The following is a 17,220-nucleotide window of genomic DNA, read 5'->3' on the forward strand; positions in this document are numbered from 1 at the left end:
TACAAAGCAATTATTTATTTATTTTGGATGGGGTTTTCATAGGGGCCTAACGATGTTAGGAATCCAACTCCCACTGAAATTCAATGGAATTTGGGTGGGTAACTCCTTTACACACCTTTGAAAACCCTGGCCTTGTTTATTTGCAATCAGTGGCTCCGAAACTGTGCAGAGCTCTGCCCATTCACAGACCCTGCCTCAACGTGCTTACAATCTAAGAAGCCAAGCAACACAGAAAGAGTGAGTGATGCAATATTTATATGTAGGGCCCTATCAAATTCACGGTCCATGTGGGTCAATTTCACAGTCATGGGATTTTAAAAATCATAAATTTTATGATTTCAGCAATTTAAATCTGAAATTTCACAGTGTTGTAATAGTAGGGATCCTGACCCAAAAAGGAGTTGTGGATTATTGTGTGTGGGGGGAGGGGAGTGCGGTACTGTTACCCTTACTTCTGCACTGCTGCTGGCGGCAGTGCTGCCTTCAGAGCTGGGCAGCTGGAGAGCGCGGCTGTTGGCCAGGAGCCCAGCTCTGAAGGCAGAGCCACCAGCAGCAGCAGCGCAGAAGTAAGGATGGCATGGTATGGTATTGCCACCCTTACTTCTGTGCTGCTGCTGGTGAGCCATCGCTCTCCAGCCACCAGCCACCAATCTCTGGCCACCCATCTCTGAAGGCAGTGCAGAAGTAAGGGTGGCAATACCATGACCCCCCTAAAATAACCTTGCAACTCCCTTTTGGGTCAAGACCCCCAATTTGAGAAATGCTGGTCTCTCCCATGAAATCTGTATAGTATAGGGTAAAAGCACACAAAAGACCAGATTTCACAGTCCGTGATGCATTTTTCATGGCCGTGAATTTGGTAGGGCCCTATTTATACATATTATACAGCATGTGTTAAGTCTATATCTGCTATACCCAACTGCCCCTTAGCATAGCCATTTCCAATTTCTAGTAGGCATCCCAGCGGAGGGTGCTGAAGACGGGATCTGAAGGAGCAGGAGGTAGTAGAAGCAGCAGAAGCGAGCAGTCACGGCTGGCAGAGTGGAGCAGGCCAGGGTGATGTGTTAGGAGACATAAGCAAGGAGGGATAGAGCTGTGGAGGGCTGTGAAGGCAAAGGGAAGAAGTTGGAATTTGAGGCAATGATATAAGAAAGTGCCAGTGGAGAGATTCTAAGACAGGGTAGGGGCGGCGTGTGAACTGGCCAGAGTGATGGGATAGGAAGGGGATCTTAGATGGTGGTGCAAATGAACTAGAGGTGGGGTGGGTGCAGGGCAGGCCAGAGGGGAGAAGGGCTGGATATGATGAGGAGGTTGAGGAAGAGGTTGGGCATGTGTTTTAACTGTATGGCTAGGAGGAAAAGCTCAGATGCTGGGACTATTATGTAAGAAGCAGCAGTAAGCTCTAAAGGTAGCTTGAATGCATGGGTCAAGCAAGGCATCAAAGATGGCTCTTAGGCTATAGGTCTGAGTGATGGCAGAGTTGTTTGTAGCGGCAGGAACTGTGGGAGAGAGAAGAGAGCTTGGGATAATTCAGTTCAGGTCATGTTGCTAGCAAGTGATCTGACAAATGTCAAAGACAGGCTGGGCAGCAAGATTGCACGGAGTGTGGGGAACAGGGTGACCAGATGTCCCAATTTTATAGGGACAGTCCTGATTTTTGGGTCTTTTTCTTATATAGGCTCCTATTACCCCCCACCCCCTGTTCCGATTTTTCACACTTGCTATCTGGTCACCCTAGTGGGGAAGTAGATTTGCAGGGTTTCAGTACAAGGATGGTAGCTGAAGCTGCAAGCAGATGAGATCACCCAAGGAATGGAAAGAAAGAAAGAAGAGGGGGCCAAGAACAGAGCCTGGTGGGATAAATCAATGAGCAAATGGATTAAATCAAAGTTACATGACCTTTCGGACATCATGGACCATGCTGGCTACTTGCCAGCAGCCGTAGGGCTGCAACACAGTTACAGACATATTCAGCTCATCAGTCTACCTTTCCCCTCCCCAGAGAGTAAATGAACCGTGTACAATAGAAAGGAACACAAGGAGCCAGCTCCTCAGCTCGTTGACTTCAATGGCCCGGCACTCCAGGAGCCCCTGGCTTCTCTCGCTCCTTGGATTCTAGAGATGGGCAGAACGGATCTAATTCTTGGATGAAGGATGAGATCCCTATGAGGGTAACCCTGGCAGAGGGAGGGAGGCAAGGGGGTGCAGTGGACTAATGCACTGGCTTCTGATCATTGGTGGCCCTTGTTCAAATCCTGACAAGGGAAGAGAGGTAACAGGATGTTAGCTATTGGGGGATTTACAGGTGGGCTGAGGTACCAAGACAAGCTGACTCGTTTGCGGTGCCCTAGTAGAACAGAATGTAGGATGAGCGCAAGTGTTGATAGGGGCATGATGAATCTGGACCCACGTACCTACTTCTAAAAACAAGCATAGTACAGGCAAGCCAGGCGGGTCAGCAAACAGCACTGCTCCCATCAGGGAAACACATCTTTGGTCACATAGAGTTCCAAGCCAGGAGGGACCCCCAGCTCGTCTGGTCTGACCTCCTGTGTTTCATAGGCCACCCAGGCAACCACCGGAAGAAGATCAAAGGATTAGAATCCTCAGGAGACTAAACTATGGTGAGTCACGGCCAGAGAACAGGAGGGACTGAGGTGTACCAGGGCCCGAGGCCCTCTGGTAGTCAGGAAGAAATGAACCCCACCTAACGTGACACCCTTTGGCCAGCTCTGTAATCAGCGGTGATGGGCACAGCCCTGTCTGACTGGAGAAGAGGTTGTTATGATGCCAGATGGACAGAAAGAGGAAGAGAACAATGGGAGGGAAGGGCAGCCTTGAGTGCCCTGGGTGCAGCTCACAGTCCAGTGCTATGGGTTCACCTCACCAAGGCTCAGCCAGGAGAGCTAGTAGCTACACTGCTTGACCCTGCGGATGCTGCGCGGGGAGACTGCAGAGGAAGGAACACTTGACATGCAAGCAATAGTGAGGGAGAAGTTAATTATATGCAAACTAAACTTGGGCAGACCTGGTGCTGTCAGCCCTGAGGCGTTCTGCAGGCAGGAGAGGGAAAGGTTACTCTTCGCAGTTCTAGTTCTTCCGCAGCCTGCAGACAGCCCCAGGCCCCAGTGTCTCCATTAGCCTTAACCAGAGAGTTTAGAGAAACCCTTTTTAAAAAGAAAACACTGGCATCCTGGCCCTGTGTACTCTGTGCACGGCAGCATCTATTGGTGTCTCTCTTTGGGTATGTGGCGGTGTGTGCGTTTCAGCGGGTATCAGCCAATGCCTGTATGTAACTGTGTGTGTCTGGAAGTGCAGGTGTGTCTGTGTTTGCAAGTGTGCCACTGTGTTGCAGAACAACAAAGAGCTACTGAGATGAGCATTTGGAGCAAAAGGTGTAGCTGAAGATAGAATCCGTGCAAAACACTAATCCTACTAGATCTATTCTAGTTGAGTGGAGTCTATGCTATGGAATAGAAAATTGTATTCTGCCCAGGTTCTATTGAATGCAAAAACATGTCATTCCAACATTAAATCTGAGAAAAACACACACAGAGACAGAACATTTTTTAAAAATCAAGATTTTCAACAATACATCAGCAGTCCCATGGCCTCCTTGTACAGCCCATTTATTTTAATGTATGTATGTAGCAACATAAATGACAATATAATACGGTTAGCTTTCAGTATGGGGGGAAAAACACAAATATAGGCCTGCTTAAGTGCTTTGCTGTATCGGGGCTATAAAGTGCCACTTGTGTGAAATGCAGACAAGTAAAGGTTCAATATTCCAGAAGAGAGTACATCTGTTTATACGACAGCATTATATTCTATCCCATTCTATACAGAAACTAACATTGTGATGTTTTTAACCAGCACGAAGCTGCTCACAAGAAAGGTCTTTCTCCTGAACGCCTATAGCTTGTAAGGCACCCAGGAACATGGATATGTCATTATTCTATTTTGGTGCGTACTGCTTTGCTTTGTCTCTACTGAATTTTATCTGCTATCATGATGTACTATTTCCTAGCATGGTTCGGTGCCTTGGAGTCCCTGCATCTTCTCCAGTTTTGACTAACCTAACTGATGTTGGGTCATCAGTGAGGGTACGATTCTGTCATGGAGGTCACAGGTCCGTGAGTTCAGACTTCAGTCCTGGGCAGCGGGGCTCAGGGAGCAAGCGCCACTTCCACCCCTTGACTCACCTCAATGGGCCACCCAGCCCATGGGTCAGTGTCAACGGCGCCGCATTACTCTGGAATACTTTATTGTTAAATTGTTACACATTTGTTTGCTGCTGTGACCATATCCTGATTTGTGTACATTTTTACCATGACTGTTCTGTGAATTTTGCCTAGTTTTACCGTGACAAAATCATCTCCATAGTCATCAGCAAGTTTTGCTACCTTATTGCTCATCCTTTTGTCCACATAATTGACAAGTATCTTAAACACCACTGTTCCTAGTGCAGAACCTTAGGCACCCCCAGGGTTGTTCTTCAGCATTTACCGCCGCTTTCCATGCTGAGCATTGACCCTGTTCTCTGTCTGGTAAGTGCCAGTCCAGGCTTGTACAGAGGAAGCCTTCGTAGCAGACCAGCAAGCTCTACTTCTTTGGCAACTTGGCCTCCAACTCTTTCCCTCTCCCCGCCTATTTCAATGGCCCTTTCTTACTAGGAGGGGCTAGGCCGGGGAAAATGGGTAGAAGGAGACAGAGCGAGTTGTTGGCCAAGTTGCCAAAGAAATGGAGGTTGAAGGTGGGGCTGGTTGAAAAATCTTCCAGCTAAACTTTATTTGCACAGAAATTTGGGTTTTTCAACTGAAACTATTTTGGGGGGGCTGAAAAGCACCTGCTCTCTGAAAAATCTCCATTTTTCATCAAACCTGAACATCCAGTTCTCAGCCAAAAAGCAAAAAATGTGGGTGTTCACTTGCTGAAAACAGAAACAAAAATTAGTGGGGGGGGGTCAACAAAAAAGTCAACATTTTCCATGGGAAAACAACTAACCAACCTATTTTCCAACCAGCTCTACTTTCAGGTCTGCTCTAGAGGCAGGCACTCCCTCTGCCAAAGCTGCTATGGTTTGTCAGAACGGAGCCTGCGTCTGACATGCCATAGGAAATACATCAGACTGCCACTGATCTAGGGACCATACAATTCCACCTACTGATTTCTGCACAGAACCCATCTAATGGGGATGGGGGCAGTTAGCTACAGTGCCGATGCACTTCCTGCTGCACCACCGGAAGGCTTCTAGCCTCATATTTCTCCTGTACAAATAACACCACAAATGCTTCTTTGGGTGAGAGAATTTAACCTTGCGAAGGTCCAAGTTAATTTTGTACATCTGCCTGTGACTCGGAGAACTGGGTGTGTGCTATGTGAGTGGCTCTGTGTTAGAACTGGAAACAAGTCTGCTGTGAAACTGGGAAGCATGTGAGGGCACTTGGCTACTGCAAAGTCTAGGTGGTGAAGAGTGCAAGTCGAGGTTGGATTTTAACAGGACTTGAACGGGGTTACCTTGCTTTGGAGAGGTTGCACGAGATCTGTGCCAATTTTTAGTAGTCAAATTGATTTTTAGTGCTTGCATGAGATCTGGGTAACCTTAACTTTAAGTTAATGAAGCTTTAGTGGGGAATTACATTATTGACCAGCCTTGAGCAAAGAGGCTGATCTAGCCAAGCCTTTCTTTTGCTCAGAGTCTGGAAAGAAGGAGAGAGAGAAGAAAACAAAACAACTCTGAGCTCCTTAAAAAGGCGGAAGGACCAAAGTAGTAAGTGGATTACTTTATTGATTTTTAGTGGATCTAGGTTAGCATCTGTCTGCTTAGTTACACACATTCTCTCTCTCTCTCTCTCTCTCTCTCTCTCTCACACACACACACACGAAAGCCAGGAGAAATGCATCTCAAGATATTATTATATACTAAGACCAATATTTTCAGTCTTTAGTGCTCAAAGCCGCCTGTCAGTTCATATTTAGGTACCAGTTAGTTCAATGGAAGCTGCAGATTATCAGCACCACAAAATAATCGGTCCACTTATTTAGGTGCTTGAGCAAGTTTGAACAGACTGGCCTACATCAGTCAATGGAGGTTTTGAGAACAGCAGCATGGGTGATCTAATCTAAGTTGGCCTGACCTGCATTAAATACCCCGCTAACACTGCCCCCTCCCGCCCCCCACAACTGCCTTCCCCTGCTTTTCCTTGCCCCCTATGACAAAGGGGTGTTAACGGGCCATTTCACCTTGGATGGTCCATTGAGATATGAGTTAACTACTTATGCTAAACAATCTGTTCCACCTGCTATTTAGCTGTGACACTGAGTACATTTCCCAGACCCAAAGAAGAGCTGTATATAAGCTGGGAAGCTTGTCTCTCTCCCCAACAGAAGTTGGTCCAATAAAAGATCTTACCTCCCCCACCTGGTCTCTCTGCATTAAATAACAAATACTCCAGTATTCTGCAGAGATAGCCCCAAATGCCGTAGTGACACTTCTCGAAGAAACAGCACAAAGAGCTATTGCTGCAGAATAGTGTCAGTTTTGTTCGTTTGTTTGGTTTTTTTAGTAAAGAGGAAGATTCAGGCTCCATCATCAACATCCAGGAAAAGCAAAACCACAAGAGTCCACTGACTTCAGAGCAGCAATGCTGATTAGCATCAGCTGAGGATCTGTAAGAAATCTGGCTCTGAAGTTTGCAGCTTGGGCCCATGTCTAGCTCTGATCCAGGGGATGCTCAAGGCCCCATAATTTTGAGGCAGATATAGTGTGTCTGATTCTCCACTCAACTCTACCAGTTGTAAGTCAGTGTAATTGAGCAGAACATTAGACCCAATGAGTTCCACGAAGTTATTCAAGCAAGACCTTTAAAGACCTTGGGACAAGACCTTTAAAAACAGAGACAAACATCCTATCCCACCACCTTGAAAGCTAGGGATTCGGATAAAGTGTCATCCGTATGCCATCCAACCTGGGTTTGGTTTCCCAAAACCAGAATCTAATTGAGGAGTTTCTGAAGAATTAAAAAAAAAAAAAGATCTGACCTCCCCATCCCATCTCTTCTTAAAGAGAGAGTGGTCCTGTGTGAGTTCATGGAGCTTTTCTAGTGCCTTTGGTGAGAAATATCACATCCCATCAGTGGCTCTACCAGATTCCTCATAAATGCAAATACCCTTCCAGGCAGCTGGCCAATTACAAGAGCCTTTGGGAGGAAATGTGGCGTGGAACATATTGCTTATTTTTATAAGTGGGTTCTATCTTAGACAGTTATAGTACCCAACCCTCATCATAGCCCCTCACAATCTTTAACGGGTTTATCCTCGCAACACCCCTGTGAGGGAGGGCAGTGCTCTGATCCCCAATGTACAAATGGGGAACTGAGGCACACAGCAAGTAAGTGACATGCCCAAGGTCACAAAGGAAATGAACCCCTGTCACCCAAGTCCGAGGCAGTGAGCTAACCACTGGACCATCCTTCCCCTCACTCAACCTTCTCTCTTTGTTCTGTTGCTTTCCCATTCAGAGCTCACCCTGCTGCACCCTTGGGAGTGGGGAGGGGAAATTATAAAAGCCAAAGCTGTAATTACTGCCCCCAGGAAGCTGGGGGAGGAAAGGAAGCCAGCATGCTACCCGCTCCTCGACTCCTCAACCCAGGCTTGCCCTTTACCTCACCACTGCCTCATTGAGAGAGATAACTGTTGACATCAAGCTAATGAAATTAGCCCCCCCAGCTAATGCAATTACTAACCACCACATGTTCAAACAACAGCCTCACGAATACACCTGTAAACAAAGCCGCCCCCTTCCTCCCAGTACCCTCACCCCACCTCCCTGTCCGCCTCCACCGCAAGCCCACACTGGGCCTGGTAATCCTGCGACACAAAGCTCCTCCTAAGTACGCAGAGCCAAGGACCCACTAGAAGCACTGAACTAAAAACAAGGCCCAGGAGAGACCCTGGGCAGCTCCTACCTTGCAGAACGCACCAGCCCGCGCAGGCAGAAGCGGACACTGAGGGGAGATAATTCCAAGTCCATTTAAACATCAGGGGACCTTCAATTCCTCCCTTCATAATGAGGCCCTGGACACTAATCAGCAGTGTCACTGAATCCTCTTACGTCTGCCTAAGTATCTCCAGCAGCTTTACCCATTGTGTGTCCAGCTGCCAGGGAATTACCTACTCAATCAGACACAGTTGGCGGTAGGAGGTTATTTTGACACACACTCAGCTAAGGGACACCCTAGCTGGGTTTTTTTTTACATCTCCATCTGAAGCCTCAGGGATGTGCCATAGCTAGAGATGGGACACAGGGCAGGGAGGGCTGGGGCTCTGAGGTGGCACCAAGCGTCCTTTCTCTTGGGTGCTTGGCTAGCTGATTCTTGCTCACGTGCTCAGGGTCTAACTGGTTGCTACGTGTGGGGTGGGGAAAGGGATTTTCCCCCAGGTCAGATTGGCAGTGACCTTGGGGGGGGGGGTCGCTTTCCTCTGTAGTGTGAGGGTTGCTCTGGTATCATGCACTTAGGGCTTGTTTACACTTAAAACGCTACAGCAGCACAGCTGCTGTAGCCTATGGATGAAGATGCTACCTATGCCAATGGGAGGGGTTCTCAGGCCAGCGTAAATAATCCACCTCCTGGGAGAAGGTAGCTAGGTCGACAGGAGAATTCTCCTAGAGCGGTCTACACTGGGGGGTAGGTCGGCTTAACTGTGTTGCTTGGCAGTGTGGATTCTTCACACTCCTGAGCCATGTTGTTATACCAGCCTAGTTTCCTTGTGTAGGCCAGCCCTCAGTCATTCCTCTGTCATTGCGGGATGCCTTGGGCACTGGCACACCTCGGTCCTGCCTGTTCTCTGCCTGGGGCATGTAGTAGTCTAGTTTCCATGGGGCTGGAATACTTTAGTCTCTTTTAGGTTGTTGAGTTTAGTGTGTGGGTGCTGGGTGGTGCTGGTGTCCTGTGATATGCAAGAGGTCAGACTAGATGATTTGGTGGTCCCTTCTGGCCTTCAACTCTATGATTGTGTTGCATGGTTAGAGGTTCTCAAGCAAGACAAGCTGCTGAAACTGGTGCAGCATGAGCAGATGGGGTGGACAGCCCAGCTAGGTCTCCCGCCAGGGAGCACAGCCATTGGGACCCCGGTACCACATGGGTCTCTGCCCTGGATTCCCTGCCTGCTAGCAGGGATCATCATCCAATAGAGTCAGTCTAAATAAGTTACGATGGAGCAGTGAATGAAATCAGTGAATTGCATTTATCCTTCTAAGTTAGTAAAACTCTAGCAAATCTACAGGAAAAGGAAAACCTGTTCACTTTCTGGCCTGCACATGTCCGGACGGGAGACCATTAATAACTCACGATGGTGTGGCAATAGTTCAGCTCCATGGCCTTCTGAAAATCTGAGGGAAATTACCTTGCCACTAAGGCATGGCGTGACCTTGAATTCCCAACAGTACAGGAGGAATTCACGGCCCATCATTCATAAATTCAGAACAGGTGAACTACATTCATGCCAGAAGAGACCCATCAAATCCTGGTGTAGTGAGGTGGTCACCCCGCTCCTGCCTGAGGGGTTAAAAGCAGCCCTGGAGAGGGCTGTGGCTGGGGAAACACTGATTGGGGAAGCAGCCACAGCTGAGGCCACACCCCAATCAGGCCACAGCTGCCCCTGTAAAAGGGCTGTGAGCCAGGAGCTCAAGAGGACCCTCTCTCGCCTCTTGAGAGAGAAGGACCTGGCTGCCTGGGAAGCTGAGGAAGGTACCTAGGGTGGAGCAGTGCTGAGGAAGGGCAGAAGGAGCTATAGAGCTCCAGCCTAGCAAAGCCCCAGGCTTCAGGCCAAGTTAAGGGCCCACAAAAGGGTACTAGGGCTGCAGAGGGGCAGTCCAGAGATAAGCAGAGGCAGATGGTCCAACCCCCCTTGCCGATGATGAGTGGTTTACAGACTGCAGTCCGCCCCAGTGAGCGGGGGCTAGATGGAGACTGGCAGTAGCCACTGAAGCAAGGTGGGGATAGGGGGTTGGAGGTTCCCCGGGGAGGGGAGACCCAGAGAGAGGGGATACTGCAGTGGGCAGAACCCCCAAGCAAAGGGCACCGGGGTCTTGGAGGGACCCGGGGCTAGCGGCAGGCGAGGCCATCAGCCGGCAGAGGGTATTCCGGAGCTGGAAAAGAGCGAATTCCCTGGACAACCAGTAGGAGGCACCGCACCAGTGAGTCGACGCCCCGCCACACCTTGGTGTGATATTTAAGAGCCCCCTGGAGAGGAAATATGGTCTTGTGGTTAAAGCACAGGCCAACGAATCAGGAAATCCGTGTTCTCTCAGAATTCCTGTGGCACGTTGTGTCCCAATTTCCACAGCAGCAACATTTCTACTAATGTTTCTCTGCTTCAGAGCACTGTAAAGGCCAAAGTTTTCAAACCTGGATGCCTAAGGTTCAGCTCTTCAATTTGTCTCTAGGCACCTAAATAAAGGTGGCCTGATTTTTCCAAACAGGGCTGGCCTGGGACCTCAGTGATTCATGGTCTAGCACTTCTAGCAATTTCACCAGGCCATAGCAAACTTTCACCAGGCTGACAGTGGGCTCCGCTGGCGTTCTTCTGGAATGCCGCAATTATCGTCTGCCAGGCAGGTGTTTAGTGCAGTGCTCCCACAAAACCATCCCCTCCTCTGCTCTCCCGTCAGGAGAGGAAAAAAGGAATCGCCAGCACCCTCTATCTCCTTGCTCCTTGTCTTGCTACGACTGCTTCACACTGGGAGTTTACACATTGTGGATTCACGTTCACCTCTGCAATATTCTGGTTGCAGCCAAGGCAGGAGACATGGTGGGAATTGTGGGTTCCAAAGATCACAGGCAAGGAATGCTGGGGAAGGGGGTGGGGATATAAATAAGCGACATCAATTTGGTTGGACTTTGATTTAACCTAGAGGGGAGGAGGCTTGGCTGGAGCACCGCTGAACTAGTCTCTCAGGGGAGGGGAAATGAGGGAAGGGAGAAGGTGTAGTGGGCCACTACACCATTAGCAGCCTTCAATCCTAACTCACCACAGGTGCAGCTCAGCTGGTGGCAGCCACAATGTCATAGCCAGGGCCAGTGGTGACTTACCAAGATGAAGAGGAATGGGTTCATTTCCCAGGTAAACCCTCTTTGATCATAGTGAAACGCTGATGATAAAAAATGACTGGGGGTGGGGGGGGAAGGGGGCAAGTTTCCTGTCAGAGGATTCAACTACAGATACTTTCATTTAAAAACAACCCAACAAAATAATTCCGTGTTAGGTGAAGGGGGATGGCTCTTTGAGTCTGCTGCTATTCTGTGCGCTGTTGAAATGAACGACGGCACTCATGGAGCTACTGTCCCATGCACCATCGTTCTGATGGCCTCTGACACGCCAACGTTTTCCTCTTCTCCCTACAGCAAGCAGCCGTTAATGCGCTCACCCGTTCAGTTTCCCAGCTCCGTGGCAAGGCTCGTCCGGGGGGCCCCCAGCACACCCCTTTTGACTCACGCTCTGCTTCAACAATGCACTTTTTAATATACTGGAGGGGCAAAAACAACAGGCCCACTATGACGCCGAGATAGCCTGAGGCAGAAAAGCCATTCGGAGCCCAGCTAGAGAGATCTGAGTCAGACACTTTCTCCAGCGCAGAGCTGCCAACAATCCCAGCCTTTGTGAGAGCAGAAGAATCGCAGCCTATGTGCTCCTCTGATGACTCTTCTTTGCCAGAGCAGAAAGGTCAGCAACAGAAGCGTCATGGGAAAACATGCAGGGGAAAAAAATGTTCCCCGGGAAGGTGAATCAGAAATAGCCACATGGGCACTGTAGAAAATGCCTCTCGTTTTCCAAATATCCATGCACAGGGCTCTGGGCATATGGCCAAAGAACCCAGGCTGTGCATTGGGGTGACCAGGCTGTGCTGGGTAGCCTGGAAACCAAATGCACTGAGATTGAGGGCAAAGCATGAGGATGATTCACTGATTAGGGCACTAGCCTAGGAACTGGGAGCTGTCTCTGCCACAAGCTCCCCGTGTGAGTTTGGACAAATCACTTAGCGTCCCTGTGCCTTGGTTCCCCATCTGTGCAATGCACTTCCCTGCCTGTTGTGAGGATAAATGCATTAAAAAAAGGCTGAGAGGTGCTCAGATACTGGGGTGAGGGGGTCCATGTCAATACCTTAGATAGGTAAGATGCAGAACAGCTGTTCAGATAAGCGCCTGGACTGCACTTTCGCCAAGAGCCCATGGCAGAGGTGCCGTCTTTCTAAATTGCCAGGAGGTGTTTGACCGTCCGCTCCACCTCAGGCTCTGCCCCCCCTCCACCCCTTCTCCCAAGCCCCACCCTGCCCCGCCTCTACCCTGCCCCGCCTCTTCCCTCCCCCACCCCGCCCTATTACATCACTGCTCTCCCTCCTCCTCCTCCTCCCCTCCAGCGCCTCCTGCACACTGCTGAACAGCTGATCCAGAGTGAGCGGGAGGTGCTGGGAGGGAGCTGATGGGCGCGGCCCACCGATGGACAGGAGGTGCTGGGAGGAGGGAGAAGAGCTAATGTGGGGGCTGCTGGTGCTACTACTTTTTTTCTGTGGGTGCTCCAGCCCCGGAGCACCCACGGAGTTGGCACCTACTGTCCATGGCCACCCCGAAGCTAAAATCCTGAGTTGGAATGAGGATGCAATAAGGCCAGCATTTTCAAACTCGGGTGCCTAAAGCACCGAAATCCATATGCAGGAATCTAAATAAAGGGGCCTGGTTTCTAGTGGCAACTTCAGTGGGAACTCGGGTCGAGTGCTCAGCACTTTGGAAAATCAGGCCATTTCATGAATGGATTTGGGTTCTTTAGCCATCCAAGTTAGAAAATATTGGCCTATGACCTCTCTGACATCGCTTTGCAAACAGACGTTCCTATCCTGAGTGTCAGCGAGTTGCTCCAGTGTCCCATTTTAATCCTCCTCCAGTGGCGAGTGATCCATGCACAGAGCCTTAGAGCTGGTGAAAAATAATTTTCCACAAAAACAAATTGAAGACAACGAAAGGGTTTGGGGTTTTGTTAATGGTTTTCGTGGAAATTTTCATCAAAAAAACAAACCAAGCATTTCCCGTTTGTCAAAAACCAATACTCTTTCAGTGAAAACCTAAAAACGCTTGACAAAACCCAGACATGTTCTTGTGAAAACTTCTGGGCCGGTCTACCAGACCAAGCTCCTAATGTTGGTGAGGGGGCTTGGTAGAGTCGAATGTATGGCAGGGCCTGGATTTTGGTACAAAATATTCACCAGACCTATGCAAATTCTGTCTTGGCAGGTCTCTCCCTGCGTTTATAACCGTGCAGCAGTCTCGGACTCAAAGCAAGAAAGGGAAACTGAGGGGCACAGTATCCTACAATGTTGCCAGAAACTCCTCTGGGCCTTCAGTCCTTCTGATGCCATTTGGTGGCCCGGATGCACCCAGTTTAGATGCAAGCCATCTGCTTGCTGCTGTCAGTCGCTGCTTTTAGATTCCTCTGCAATCCGGTGAGTGCAAAACTCCAGAGACAACCTGTCATTTCCCATCACATCCATCTGCCTCAAAAGTTCTATTTATACCGAATAGATGAGTGTGGATCTGGGAATTCAAGGTAAGAGGAGTTATTTATGGTTTGAATGGCTACCTCTTCCCTCTCAGGGGAACCAAGAGTGGAGGAAAGCCAACTGGAGTAGCTGCCCTGCTGCCAGGCTGTCAATTATTCAGTCACGGCCAACAGCAGTTGAGACCTGCCATCCAGTGAAGCATTGCATGGTTCTAAGGGTCTGAAACAACCAAAGGCAAGTTACAGCTTCTAGAAACAAGAAGGAAGCTCTGGTTCTGGGCAGCACATCACAGACATCTGTGTGACCTGCCATCATGTGCTCATGGGCTTGCCCCAGGAGGCAGCTGTGTGGAGAAGAAAACCCACAAGTCTGTTGGGACCATCTCTTCTTCAGAATGTGCCACATATAGAGGAGAAAAATGCAAAGAACCGTGGGGACAGTAGCTTATCCTCCCCACTCTTTTCACTCGGTCTCTCTCTCTCACACACACTTTTCTAGGCTCCCTTCCACTCCTCCAAGTGTTATCCTGCTCCACTTCCCCAGCCAGATGCCCTACCTTCTTTCTTCAGCACCATTCCGCTTGCCCTTTACTGCTGATTGGCTGGAGCACAGGAAGAAGGAGGAAGTAAATGCCACTCAAAGACCAGAATTAAAGTGTGTGTGTTGGGGGGGGGGGGGGAGGAGGAGGGAGGAGAGTGTTGGGCACACAGTCTTCCCACAATGCTTTGCTGCCTTACCTAATGAATAATGTCTTGTATATTTGCATAATGACCATGGTCTTCACACTGAGCAACTGTGTCTCCAGTGTGATGGAAGGGAGACAGAGAGATGCTTTTTTTACTCAAATGTCCCAAACACGAGGGCATGCATGCGAGAAAGAGTATCTTCCCTAAACATCAGGAACCACAAAAGATGTCTCATCGAAAAGCAAAGAGGAAAAACTCTGCCCAACCCTGGGAGAAAGGAGAGAGATGAAATTGCACTATGGAGGCACCTGCCCCTGCGTCAGGAACAGAGAGTATCAATAAATGGACACAGGGGATCAAATCCCAAACATGGTGCGTGACCTTGTCCTGGATAGGTCCTACCTGTCTCTGACAGACTGGCAACATGCTTACATGATGGGGGAGTCTATCCTGGGAGGCGGTGACTCTGAAAAAGATGTGGGGGTCTTGGTGGATAATCAGCAGAACAAGAGCTCCCAGTGTAATGCTGTGGCCAAAAGGGCTAATGAGATATGCCTGTTTATACAGTCAAGAATCACCGGGTAGGAGTACAGAAGTTATTTTACCTCTTCATTGGGCACTGGTGTGACCACTGCTGGAATCCTGTGCCCAGTTCTGATGCCCACAATTCAAGAAGGATGGTGATAAATTGGAGAGGGTTCCGAGAAGATCCATGAGAATTATTAAAGGATTAGCAAACCTGCCATATAGTGGTTGAATTCCTTGAGCCTATCTAATTTGCTTAACAAGGAGAAAGTTGAGGGGTGACTTGATCAGTCTATAAGTACCTACAATGGCTCTTCAGTCTAGCAGAGAAAGGTCTAATATGACCCAGTGACTGTAAGTTGAAGCGAGACAAATTCAGACTGGAAAAAAGGCACGGTTTTAATAGTGAGAGTGATTACCCATTGGAACAACGTACCAAGGATCATGGTGGGTTCTCCATCACTGACAATTTGTAAATCAAGATTGGCTGTTTTCTAACAGATCTGCTCTGGGAGTTATTTTGGAGAAGATCTCTGGTCTGTGCTATGCAGGAGGTCAGATGATATGATCACAGTCATCCCTTCTAGCTTTGGAATTGATAAACACCTGTAGCGCTTGTCAAGCCAATAATCTCACTGATCTGAAAGGTTTCCCCATTCTGCTGTTACCCGGTGGGGTGAGAAGTTATTTGGGAGGTGAGGTGAACAGGCCTCATTCTCTGAAGATGGTTCCCAGGCCTTGGGAGAAAGGGATAGTGGCTTTTCCTTACCGCCCCCTTCAAAGGACAAAATGAGGTAGACTGCCATGCAGAAGGCTATGAGGAAGAAGGGTCCTGGCTCAGGGTGTGACAAACCAACCTTCCTGAGCCATGACCTTTTCTCGGTCTGATCTTTATAGATGCCAGACTCTAGTCTCAGTTCTATGCATGTGTGAATTAGGGGAAGGGAAGGACTGGGCTATCTCACACCACAGGCTCTGGGCTAATACACATACTCAGCCCTCTTCCGTGCTGCCGTTTGTCTCTTATTGGTGCCTGAAATAAAAGGAACACAAGAAAGCTCAGCCTAAGCATCAGGAGCAGTGGACGCTCTCTAAAAGTGTGTGTGTGGGGGGCCCCACCGGCACCTGAACTGTGGCCCCACCCCCAGCGTCGCTCCTTCCCCTTCATAGCCAGTATCTTTACCGGGATTTCTTTTATGTCAGAAGTGGCTTCAGGAGGCGTTTTGTGATTTGCACTTTTCCTCACTCTTGAGCGATGTCGGTGATATGGAGCCCATCTTGAATTCCCCATCTTCTGCTGAATGTATCATTTCAATAGACCTGCCTCCTGTTTAACGTAGAATCAAAAATGGCCAAACCAGCTCAAAAAAATCAAGGATCCACATGAATCATTGCTCTAGGCTCCAACCTTTGATTGAGTCTCCAACCCGTTTGTAAGAAGCTTTGTTATCTTTTTTTCCTCCATGCACCTCTCTGCACCATGGTGCTCCGATCTGAGTGGTAGGTTAAAATGCCTGTACTTGAACTGGTCAACAATTTAAAAAAAAAATTATTTTTCTATAGAGTTTTTTTTTTTGTCTAAAGTTTTAATGTTGGCCAAAAAAAATCAGCACCCAAACAAATAGTTGCAATGGAAATGTTCATTGAAATGATTGAGGCTGCTCTGTAGCTGGCTGAAGCTTTACAATTTTTGAACAATTTAATCAACATTTTGAAAAAATAGCACAAGATTTTTTTTTTACTGGTTTCTCAGCTGGCTTTACTGTTCTCATGAGTTTTCTGACTCAACTGAGTAGCCCCAAGAGGCTCAGAGAAGCTGGAGCCATGGTTCTGAAACCCAGTGAGAGGGGTGGGCCGCAGCCCGCAGGGCCGGCTCCAGGGTTTTTGCCGCCCCAAGCGGCGCAAAAAAAAAAAAAAAGCCGCGATCACGATCTGCAGCGGCAATTTGGCGGGAGGTCCTTCGCTCCGAGCAGGAGTGAGGGACCGGCCGCCAAATTGCCTCCGAATAGTTGGACCTGCCGCCCCTCTTCGGAGTGGCCGCCCCAAGTACCTGCTTGGCAAGCTGGTGCCTGGAGCCGGCCCTGGCAGCCCGAGTAGGAATATCTACACTACTATTTTTAGCCCTGCAGCATGAGCGCAGCGAGCCTAAATCAGTTGACTTTGAGATACTCTGCTGCCAGGATCTTTTTGCATTGTAAACATATCAGATGTTACTCAACTGTACCGCAGAACAGTCTGAAATTCACCCACTGATAGTGCCAATGTCAGACTGACAAACAAGCTGGTTTTGCCCTGGGCTTTGCAGTCTGTGCCTCCATGACTTTAGGTTGCAAAAGATCTTCATTCATTCAATCGAACTAGAACAGTGGAAGAACTGTAAACGCATTTATCAATGAGGACCTGCCCTTTTGCTAAGTGCCAGAGGCCCACACATTGAAAGGAGACATACCCAAG

At 48.8% G+C, this 17,220-nt stretch overlaps 1 protein-coding gene across 4 annotated transcripts in view; it reads right to left on the minus strand.

Annotated features, from left to right (window-relative positions):
• Nucleotides 1–17,220, minus strand: part of RXRG (retinoid X receptor gamma) — a 103,403-nt gene that overhangs the window by 53,834 nt on the left and 32,349 nt on the right. The window lies entirely within an intron of this gene.

This window comes from Chrysemys picta, chromosome 8, assembly GCF_011386835.1.
Source record: "Chrysemys picta bellii isolate R12L10 chromosome 8, ASM1138683v2, whole genome shotgun sequence".
NCBI lineage: Eukaryota > Metazoa > Chordata > Testudines > Emydidae > Chrysemys > Chrysemys picta.